The following is a 12,455-nucleotide window of genomic DNA, read 5'->3' on the forward strand; positions in this document are numbered from 1 at the left end:
TACCAAAATTTCCAAAAGAAGATTTAGAAATTATTTGTGATGCATATAACATAACCAACAAAAGTTTCATACCAAAAATACATAAATAATTTCTGGAAATCCAGAAGATAAGCACAAGCAAATTCATATAAAAATAGATAAAAATAGCAGCCAGAAAATCACTGAAGCAGAAACATAAATGGACAGGAAGCATAACAGAAGGTGTTAGAAATTAACTGTATTCGGTGAAATAGAGGTGGCTACTTAGGTATAACTTTGCACACGCAATAATTTGGAAGAAAAAAATATCTGGCAATACCAGATACTGGGAAGGATGTGGAGCAATAGGAACTTCATTTCCTGTTGGTGGCAAAATCATTTTGGAAAGAAATTTGCCAATATCTAGAAAAGTTGAAGATGTATGTACTCTAAAATACTTTCATGTATAAAGGAAACATTTTAGTCCATTCAGGCTACTATAACAAAATACCAGAGATTGGATGGCTCATAAACAACAGAAATTAATTTCACTATTTTGGAAGCTGGGAAGCCCAAGATCAAGGTGCTTGCACATTCAGTGTCTGCTGAGAGCCTGTTTCCTGGTTTGTTGACAGTCATCTTCTCAACTGTGTCCAGAAAGGGCATGGGAGCTCTCTGGAGTCTCTTTTATAAAAGCACTAATCCCATTCATGAGGGCTCCACCATCATGACCTAAACGCCCCCTTAAATGCCCCATTTCCTAATGCCATTACATAAAGGATTAGGTTTCAACATATGAAGTTTGGGGTACTCAAACACCAATCCATTGCAGGAGACATACACAAGAACATTTATAGTAGCAAAACAATTTTTTTAACCAGTTAACCAGTTAACTTCACATTAAATGTATAAATGTTGGCATATTCACAAAATGGAATATAATACGGTTGTGAAAATGTATATCTTGGAGTAAAAAAACTATACACAGGGATAAATCTCATGAAAATAATGTTGAGAACAAAAACCAAGTCCAGTAAGAATTTAGACAGTATAATTTTGTTTTATTTTTTTGCTAATTAGGAAATACATACAGAGTAAATGTTTAAAGAAATGCATAGGAATGATAAACACTAAATTCTAGATAATGGTAATCTCTAGAAAGAGAGAGGAGGATGCTTTGAAATTAAATCCATAAACTTCTTCAGCTGTTTTGGAAGTGCTTTCTTTCTTTTTCTTTTTTTTTTTTTTTTTTTTTTTTTGAAGATTTTTTTACTTATTTATTTGAGAGAGAGAGCTTGAGCGGGGGCAGGGAGGGGCACAGGGAGAGGGAGCAGCAGTCTCCCTGATGAGCAGGGAGCCCGATATGGGGCTCAAGATCCTAGGACCCTGAGATCATGACCCCGGCCGAAGGCAGACACTTAACCGACAGTCACCCAGGCGCCCCTGGAAGTGTTTTATTTCTTAAACAGGGTGTAAATATATAGTTCGACAGGTAATATCTTTATACCTTTTAATATTTATGAAATATTTAATTTAAAAATTGCTTTACATCTCTAGAGGGAAAAATATGAACATAAAAGCATGGTTAGATTATAAACCAAACTAAAATATGGAAGGGTTTAAAGTAGTTGATGGCATATAAGAAAAATTAATTCCAGATACTCTTGATAATTGGGACATTTTTCTTCGAGTAGACTGGTTAGGAAAATATAGGATTAAATTTCCTAGGTATCTATCCAAGATAAATAAAAAATATAGGTCCACACAAAGATCTGCATACAAATGTCCACAGCGGAATTATTTATAATAGCCAAAAAGTGGAAACAACTCAAATGCCTATCAACTGATGAATGACTAACAAGATGTTAATCAAAATAATGGAACCCTGTAGAGGAATGGAAATACTGACACATGCTACGGTATATATTAATCTTAAAACAGTTTTTCTAAGTGGAAGAAACCAGAAAAGGCAAATTTGTAGAGTCAGAAAGTAAATTAGTGTCTACCCAGGGCTGTGGGGTAGGAAGGGTATTGACTGTAAATGGACACAGGTATTTTATTGGAGTGATGAAATGTTCTACAGCTGGATTATGGTGAAGATTGTACCACTTGGTAAGTTTGCTAAAAATCTTGAAATTGTATACTTCAAAGGGATGAATTGTATGGTGTATAAATTATACCTCAATAAAGTTGTTTAAAAAGCAAAGAGAAAAAGAATTGTATTTCTTTCTCAAGCGGGTCCCCAAATATGTGACACGTTCTACATCAATAGAATTTACATAATTGTATTATCAAATGCTGTGTATCAGTTTTTAGAATTCAACCACTAGACAAAATATGAGTTAGTTTATTACAGTTACAGAAAAAAAAATACAAGTGTTCTGAACTTCAATAAAAGTGATTGTATAGCTGCCACATATTGGGAGAAAAACAGAGGAAGGAGAAGTGGAAGGAAGTTTATAATCACTGAAATTCTCCATTTATATTGTGGGGAATTCAATGATACTGTTTTAAGTCGATCGATCAAGATATAGAAGTTTAAGTATAAACTTACAAAAGTGTAATTTGTTACAATTGTTACCAAAAGGATCCCAATATAATAATTTAACTTTAAAAAGCTAGGAACAGAGAACAAGTTCCTCATCTTTCAGAGTATGGAGACATTGATCAAGTAATGTTTGATGTTGATAGATTAAGATATCAAGGTTTGAGGAGATATGGAATTGATCACCAGAGGAAATAAAAATGAAAATAATTGAAAGAGGTTACTAGCAAAGAGTAGGACTTCCAGTAGTTGTAGGAAATTCAGTAGGAGAGTTGATATTAATGTGTACCTTTCTCTCATGTTTGATTTTTTTTTACTGTTTATGTATTACATAATAAAAACTAAAGGAGATATTTAAATATGTCTTTAATATCTTCTTGCCACAAACTTCACACAGTTTTAAAAATTAACTTACCTCTTTCACACCAGCTTTTCCTCCAAATTTCCATGTTTCTGTAAACTGGCACTTTTATTTTTATTTTGCTTTATTCTGTATTTTCTTTTATTATTTCAAATTTTTTACAATAATTATATGTATTTTTTAAATTCAGGGAATTTTTTGAGTTCTTGGCTCCTACTTGTCCTTCGTGTCCCACTCCCAGTCTCCAAGTACTTTCAGTTCTGCTCCTGATAATAACTTGATATCAACCCCTTCTTGTCCTTCCGTCTACCACAGCCTGATCTGAGTCACCTTTCCCCACCAGCTGTTAGCACCCTCCTAGGCGATTCATCTTAACTGCTGCTCTGATCACATGGTGCCCTGTGCGTGAACTTTCTCAGGTTGTCCACTGTTTGCCAAACAGACATAAAACTCCCTCTTTTCAGGCTTTTTTTTTAAATTTTAAAATGATTTAAAAATAAATACTTTTATTTATATAGTCGAGACCATCTGCATATGCATTTTGTAGTTTTGCTTACTTAATACGATATGAGGAGCAGCATTATGCACATTTCTTGAGTATTAAAATACATATAATTATTATAGAGAATTTGAAATAATACTGAAAAATGCAAAGTAAAAAATGAAAGTTACCCATAACCCCTGAGAGAAAACAACCACTAAAAATAAGATTATGATATAGAGGTTTATAAAATTGCATACTGCTTTATCCTTTTAAAATTTTACTATGAACATTTTTCCATTCCCTTAACTTTTCTTCAAAATTGTTCATCTAACTACTGCATAGTATACTATCATTTGATTTTACCATTACTTATCCATCCCTAATTATTTTCCAGTTTTCTTTTATGATGAATAATCCTCTAATAAATATGTTTTTGCATATTAGTGATTGTATGCATCTCCAGTTCCTATGAACAAATTTGTATAGGAGAAATATTCTGTCCAGGATTATAAATCTAATTTCCTTAACATTTACTCCAATTTATTCCCTTTCTGCAATACATGAATGTTCCAATTTTCTATGTAGTTAAATCTGTCCATCTCTTCTCTGTGGTTCTGCTATTGCTCTTTTGCCTTTGAAGTTTTTTCCCTATGTCAATATCCAATACTTACTGACTTTGATTTTATTCTAATTGATATAGTTTCACTTTGTTTATTTAGTGCTCTTTTATGGAATTTGTTTATGTGAAAAGCACACATCTAGCTATTCTTTCCAAAGATTTCACCCACAGCTTAGAACAATTTATTGAAATTTTTCTCCTGCCCTCATTGATTTGTATTGTGGCCTTTATCAAACTATATTTTTATATATACTAGTATTTGTCCCTGAAGCATCTGTGCTATCTTATTGCTCCATCTGTCTATTATGTAAGTCCTACAGTTTTACTAATAATATTTTGATGCATTTTAAATTATATTTAATAGATATTATTTTCGAGTGCTTTTTCCAGGCATACATTGTCAATCTCACATCAATATTTCAATTACTGCAACCATTTTATAGATAAGGAAATTGAACTCAAAAAGATTAAGTCTACCAGCTAGTACATGACAGAGTCAGGATTTAAACCTAGATTTGTGTAATTCCAAAGCCTCTACTCTTAAATAATCCTCGTCCTCCTCCCGTCCACCTCCTCCTCCGGAGTTCTCATCGTTGACTAAAGGGAAACTATTTAGTCTTCTTTTTAAAGCAATCCAGTTTAAAAACAAGTTGAAGAGTCAAGAAAGAACATGAGATCTTTTGAAAGAGAAACAGACAAGGGAGACAGATATTGGTTAGGAATTTCCATGTCAGATCTTTTCTATCTTGGAAATAAGGTCACAGATTCTGATAAGTTCATCATTTACTTTAGTCTTCTGCTCAATGGTCTTCTCCAGCACCTGGATTCCCATCTTCTCCCTCCTCAAGCTCACATGGATGGCTAAAGCCTCCGCTTGGGCCTTGCTCCAGACCTGGGTGATCTCCTCATTTAGCAGCTTGAGTTTCTCTTCTGCGTGGACCTTCAGTGTTTGGTATCTCTGGCCTTCCCTTTCAATTCTTACTTGTGTTAACCTCAACATACTTCAGCGATTCTTCATTCGTGCAGTAGCGTTCAATCACCTTCTATTTCTCAAACCACTTGAAGAGGTCAGAGAAATACTTTTCCATGTAGTTCAGGTCTGCAGCAAGTTGGCCTTTTTCTTTCAGAACCCTCTGGATTTTGGCTTTGGCAAGTTCTGTTTCGGAGCCTCCACCATCACTGGGACAGCATCCCCTCAAACCCATCCATGATCTTCCCCACCTTTGGGTGTTCTGTGTAGAGCCCCTCACAGGTGTTCTTCACCAACCGTCTCTCCTTCTGTATCCTTCCGCTGCCGCGTCCAGGTCCTGCTGGTTGTGCTGCAGCACGTCCATGCGGGCACCACGGACACCACGGACCTCCCGGCCTGAGGACGCGTGGACTGACCTGGCCCTGGAACAGCCGGAGCTTCGAAGGAATCAAGTTCTACCAGCTTGACCACGGGTGGGCTCCCTGAGGAAGTTGCATCTGCATTGTGTGCGCCGCTGGTTTCGGCCGCCAGGGGCACTGGTCTCTGAGGCTTATTTTTCAGGAGCGGGTAGAACTTGAGGTATAAGGACTATTTCCTCAAAGCCATCTTCTTAAATGAGGACGTTCCAAACTGCTTCAGATAATCGGCCTCTGCTCTGGTGCTTTAGCGGTAGCAGGGTCTGTGCTCTTCACTGAGGTCCAAGGCAGACTCCGGCCCCCGCTGCGGAGTCGAAGGCCCTGGGTCAGCAGGCGAGGCAGTGGGCTCAGTGTTGCACTGCTGGGGGAACCCATGCTCCAGAAGAGCTCGCCGTTCCCTCCGCGCCCGGCGCCTGCGCACCACCGTCTGCACCGCAGGTGTATCAATCCCCGACTCAGGCTGCCTCCGAGCGGCGTCCTCCGCCACAGCACGCCGGGTGCTCAGCAGCTTGGCTACCTGCCCGCCAGCTCCAGAGGCGTTCTGAGGGCGGAGTCTCTCCACCACCTACAAATGGGTTAAACTTTGGGTCCCCCAGGTTGTAAGACCCCCGGGGAGAGGGAACAGGACCCTCATGAGCCCCTTCAAGGGCTGTCCGGGGCAGTGCTCTCAGGACCAGAAAAGGGCGACTGGGGAAGGGAGCAGGTGGCGCCCACCTGCACCGGGCAGGCCAGGGCGGGCTAGAAGCCTGTGGGGGGCCCTTTCCTACTGTGGCCTCTGAGGCTCCTCCCTGTCTTGGGACACCATCCCTGAACGGTCTTCCAGGATTTCAGAGGTGAATGTAATGCCTTTATTTAAGGAATATCTAAGGAATACAAACCAGACATTCGTCCTGGAATTGCCCTTTGGTTTTCAACACTTCCCAGGGTCTGGGGAGAGCTTGAGGAATCCAGGACAACCGAGGAAGCCAAGCCAGGCTCGCTGGAACGCCTCTCTTCAAAAGGTGGTTTCAGGTCCCCTGGAGGGGGGTTGGCATTAGCCACTGCTTGTTTGTGGAGAATTCTATTGGCATTCCATTGGTCATTTTGGCATCCACGTCCTTGGTGAACTGTTGATTGTCTTCTGGAACCAGATCTGGGGAGAGTTTTCTAAGCCAAGGCTGTCACCCAGAGCAAAACAACCCCCAAGTTTGCTGTTCATGCTAGGACTTAAAATCCTGTGCCTCCGTGGATCCCACAGAAGTGACTGAAATGCCACCTTCACAGCTTCGGCTATGTTCTGGGGTGACACATTTTCTTTCTGTGACAGACAAAGAACAGATGATCCTCTGGTAAGTTCTAGTGGTGAAAACAGAAGCCCCAGTTTTCTGTCTTGTGTCACCAGTGACAACTTTGTTACTTAAAATTTGCAGACCCATTCTGCAGGCCTGCCGAGATGTCGCGGCAGCCAGTTTGGGCCACGCTTCTTAAATTCTTTACTGCATTGTCTCTCAATTTAGTCCTTCCTTCATATCTTGTCACCAATCCTAAGTGTTTTATATTTTGTCGGTATTATGCTTCCTTATTTTACCATTTGGTCTTCTTTTTTTTTTTTTTTTTTTTTAAAGATTTTATTTATTTATGTGACAGAGAGACAGCCAGCGAGAGAGGGAACACAGCCGGGGGAGTGGGAGAGGAAGAAGCAGGCTCACAGCGGAAGAGCCTGATGTGGGACTCGATCCCGGATCGCCAGGATCGCGCCCTGAGCCGAAGGCAGACGCTTTAACGACTGCGCTACCCAGGCGCCCCCACCATTTGGTCTTCTAATCATATCTGTTTATATGAAAACTATTGGTATTCTTACAATACGTTCTATCCAGGTAACTCGTTGAATTTTGTATTAGTTCTAATTCTTTAGTTAATTATTTTGGAGTTTTAGTTAGGTATTCCTGTTAGCTATGAAAAAATATTTTTTGCCTTCTCTTTTGCAACATCTTTTTAAATGCTTGTATGTCAGCTGGTGGTATATAATTAATTTCTCAACCATTCTTTGTGAGCATTTAGGTGTTTTCAATTCACATGAAAAATCACCCATTTTATCTGTTGGTGCAATGATTCTTATGTCCTTGAGGCTTATTATTAAGAGGACAGCTTTAAGGTTCATTCCCATGTTTGTGTCACAAACCATGACACTTAGTGTTATGGAGAATGAGTTTCAAATGAATATTTCTTGGCTACAGAAAAGTTCCAAGCAATAGTTTCCTTCTGTATGTTCACAACCCACTTTAAAAGAAGCAGAAATTTAGGCCCATTGTAAATGGTAAAGTAAACAGTTGAAAACAGAGAGTGAAGGTCCCTGTGCCATACATCTCATCTTCATTAATATTATTATGAGCTAAATGACTGCATTTGTGTAGCCATGACTGTAAGATTGATATGCTATTTGCAAAGTTATCATCTGTAAGCAAGGGCAGATTACAACCTAAACTTGCCACTCCTCATCTGTTGCAATTTACACCACTGAGAACTTAGTAAATATAATAACATTAAAAAGAGCCATAGTTTTTCCAAAAGATTATAACAGAAGCATTTTTTTCTTTTTCTATTTAGGCACACATTGTGAAAACTAACCCCCCTTTAACATAATTTTAGTATGCTCTATTACCCTATTACATTTCTGGAACAATTTATAGAATATTATAAAATTTTCTTCCATCTCTAAAATGCTGGTTTTCATAATACTTCCATTGCTTTATAGATAATTGGTTCAAGAAACGTTTATTCATCCAAGAATAGAAAATGTGGAGTGCCTACTCTATGCTGAGCATCAATTTGAATAGTAAGGAAGATTCAGCAGCAGCAAAGATGACAGACAGGAGTCCTACCTTTATAGGACTTCCAGTGAGGGAGACAGGCAATAATCAGAGTAGAAACTGCTTTGGAGAAAGAATGTGACAAATTTTATTTTCCAAATATTGGAGAGAGATTATCTATCTATCTATCTATCTATCTATCTATCTATCTATCTAATCTATATATCTATTACACCATCCCACAAGTTCTTATAATGTTATATCAGCATTTCTCCTTCAAGAGGCAATGCCTACATCCCCCCTTCTCCCTTGAGGCTGGGTAAACTTTTGCAACTGTTTCATTCAACCCCAGTAGAATGAAGCAGAAGTAACATTGCCTGACTTTCCAAGGCTAGATCATAAATGATGATATGGCTTCTGCTTGGCTCTTTCTCTCTTAAGACATTTACCTTTGGATCCTTGAGCCTCATGTAAGAATTCTTCTTACCATGAAGCTGCCATACTGGAGAGACCCTGTAGAGAAAGAGAAAGGTGATTGAGGAGCCCTAGCTGTTCTAGTCCCCAGCTCTTTGAGTCTTCCCAGACTAGAGACCAGATACATGAGTGAAGGCTGAAAGATGACCCCTGTCACAGCCCATGGTCTGACTGCAACCTCATAAAAGACCCCAAGCCAGAAATGCCCAGCTGAACCACTCTCAAATCCCTGACCCACAGATATGATGAGAGATAATAAATGATATTTGTTTTACGGAATTAAGTTTTGATTTAATTTTTATGCAGGCATAGCAACTAGAAGAACACAGGGTAAAGGAAAAGAAAGGAATAGGAGGAGATGAGATTTTACATTGATATTCAGAGATGATTCTCTAAAATTGTAACATTTGAACAGAGAATGAAAATAAAATGAACTTTAAAAATGGAGAAGTAATGCACATATCTACAGAAAGAAAATTCCAAGCAGTGGAAACAGCAAATAAAAGCATCCTGAGGTTGGGGATGCTTAGCATACTGGCCAGTGAACAAGGGGGTGTGTTGCAGGTGGGAAGTAAAGCAGAGGACAGGTGGTTGGATGGATGGCAGGAATCATATCTGTGGGGAAACTTGGAAGCCCCTGACAAGTTTGGGGATTTTATTCTATGTGTAATGAGAAGCTCTTGGTGGATTTTGAACAAGAATGATGGGCTCTGATTCACGTATTAAAAGCACCCTCTGGATAACTTTCCCCCCCTCCCCAGCATTCTCTCTCACTGATTTTGCCCCAGCCACACTGTGCTTTTTTCTATTCCTTAAACATGCAAAGTTCTTTCCTGACTTAGGACATTTGAGATTCCTATTCCCTACTTCAGCACCTTCTCTTCATATCTTCAGTGTGTGCTGCTGCCAGGATCCTTGGTCTGTCCATCCAACCAAAAATACCAGTCTAATTCAAGTGACACTTCTAATCACATCACCCTGTACTTAACTGTATATGGTATGTTGCTCCTTCTCAAAATGTAAGCCCCATGAAAATAGGAGCCATATCTCTCTTGCTTACTGATATGTCTACAGCACCTAGAATAGTTCTTGGAATAAACTAAGTGCTCCACCAATATTTGTTAAATAAATATGTGAACAACCATATCTTCTGTAGATATTGTAAAGAATAAGAGATACAATGTATGAAAAGATACTGGCATGCAGTTTATTCTTCATGAATCGTTAATTTGGAAAATTTTAGATTTTTTTTCTTCCCCAATATTTTTCACTTCTTTTTAACTAAACTCCGTCTCTATTCTTCCTTGCTTCATGCAATATAAGCAAAATATCTTTAGATATTTAGCTCCTCTGAGGTTTTTTGCTTTTATTTTTTAGTTTTTTAAAAAATTTATTAATTTATTTTAGAGAGAGAGCACAAGCGGGTGCGGGGGGAAGGGTGGAAGGAGAAGGAGAGAGAATCTCAAGCAGACTCCCCACTGAGTGCAGAGCCTGACATGGGCTGGATCACATGACCCTGAGATCACGACCTGAGTGGAAATCAACAGTTGGACACTCAACCGACTGAGCCACCCAAACACCCCAAGGTGTTTTGCTTTTAATTCAAAATTAATCCAATAGTGATCCAGACAGAGAAAATTTTCAATAAATGTGAATAGAAATTTTGCAATCTAAATATCTTCCAAGAGTATTTTAGGTCTAATACTCCTCTACTATGCTCTGTGAAGTTTGTTAAAGCTGGATGAATCCAGTTTCTGTGGGACTGAATTTTGTAAAACTAATTTTAAGTGGTAAAAAGTTATTCAGTAAATTCAAACATCAACATTTTATAAGCTAAGATTTAAGCCTGCAATAGTAGTGAGTCATGGCTAGACCCAACATTCATGTTTCCAGTCATCTCTACTCTAATCCTATACCTAAGATAATGTTGAAATCAATCTATAGTATTAGAAATGGCCAGAGAATCCACACCATTTTTATAGGATCTCATTAGCAAGATCACTGAACAGAGGTAGGTCCCACAAAAGCAGTCTATTTTACTCATGGTGAATTACTGAGTTATCTGGATCAAATGTAAAATGTATAAAATACATCCCATAACAGAACACAACCAAAAGAGGCTCCAGAGCCATCACAAATATTTGGGAGCTTTCAAGATTTTCTCCTTTCTCCTGCAAACTGCTAAGCTAAACTGTAGGCTTACATTAGTTTTATTTTGAGTCCCCAGAGCAGTGAGCTTAAGAGGGCACTCCAAGAATTTCATACCAAAGTTCTGAGAGGTTCTACCCCAAAAGAAACATTTTCTTAGCATAAGTCTTTAGCTTTCAAAGCAATAAAATTAAAGCAAATAATTTTTCCACTTAGCGTAAAGCTCTATGAGAATATTTCATTCATTATTTGTTAGCTAGGAAAAATAAAGACATTGTGTTACTCCATTATTGAACACATTATAGACACATTATTGAATATATTGACCTAGAGTGCTGAGTTTATCATACTGTAGCATCAATAGCTTAACTATAGTTTCAATACAATGGACATTTAGTGACAGTGAAATGCATTTTTAATAAACACATGTGAAAACATCTATTAAATGATCTGTTGGTTTCATCATCAGTTTTATGTAGATGTGGAATAGAAGATAGCTATGTTCAATAAGTCATGTCCCTCCCTCCAAATCTCCCCCCCCCCACATTCTACATAATCCCTAAAATTATGTCGAGAAAAAAGCTTTTATTGTGGCGTTACTTTAAAATATTAACATGCAAATAACTCTTGGAGAAGTAAGACATTGACCTAAAGTTCCACAAAGACATAAATCACTGACATCAACTCATTTCTTAAAAAGCCAAAGAGAAGAGAGCATGAGGGCTTTGGCACATGAAGAAGGAGATGAAGATTTCAGAAAAGGAAGGTTATTTCACAAAGGACTAACTTCTCTTACTTCAATACCTTGCCAAATTATCAAATTGGCCACACAGATGTATAGTAATTTTTTCTAAAAGAGTCTCTCAGTTAACCACATTCTCTCTATTTTTTTAAATTAAAAAAGTATATTTTTAAAATTAAAAAAGATCATTCTTCATATTCAAAGATAATGGAATGTGATCTTGCAGTTTTACATTTTTTCACATGTGCACAGATTTTGTCAAAGTATAGGGTTCTTTATCCATTTAAATAATTTCAGTACATACAATGAATGTGCATATATATCTCAATTTACATCAACAAGAAAACACATGACTATATACTTGCAGTACTATGTTAATATATATATGCACAGGACCTCTTTCCTCCCATAAGCTCCACAAAATACTGAACATTCATTACCTAATTATATATTTATGCTTAGTCCATGCAAGAAAACTCAGTTGTTTTCTTTATTACCGCTACCCAAAACCCCTGATACAATTATAGCAATCGTCTAATTTATAAAAAGAAGGAAGGAAAGCAGAAAGAAGGTCAATTGACTGTAATAGTAGAAATCACAGAAATAAGATATATTTATATCTCAGAGGATAAATACAATTCAAAATATATATAACAACCGCTAATCTAGACCTACTGAAAGCCATCGCTAACCTGATTTCAGTGGACACATTTATAAAGACGAGAAGAAATTGGCAGAGCTTGGTGATAGAGTAGAATGAGTGCTAGATTTGTATTCACAGTAACTGGTTCAGCTTCTGGCTCTATTCCTTGCTAGCAATCTAAACAGGAGCTTTCTCTATTTCAGTTTCTTCATCTGAACGTAAGAAGACAAAAGAGGTAAAGATAAGCCTGGATGTGTTCCCAGCCTCACCACTTACCAACTCAGTGACCTTGGGGAAACTACTGAA

General features: G+C 37.9%; 1 pseudogene; it reads right to left on the reverse strand.

Moving 5' to 3' along the window:
• Window positions 1–4,697: 4,697 nt before the first annotated feature.
• LOC148110772 (transforming acidic coiled-coil-containing protein 3 pseudogene) lies at window positions 4,698–6,768 on the reverse strand (annotated as a pseudogene).
• Window positions 6,769–12,455: the final 5,687 nt, after the last annotated feature.

Source organism: Ursus americanus, chromosome 1 (assembly GCF_024610735.1).
Source record: "Ursus americanus isolate L20-20 chromosome 1, mUrsAme1.1.p, whole genome shotgun sequence".
NCBI lineage: Eukaryota > Metazoa > Chordata > Mammalia > Carnivora > Ursidae > Ursus > Ursus americanus.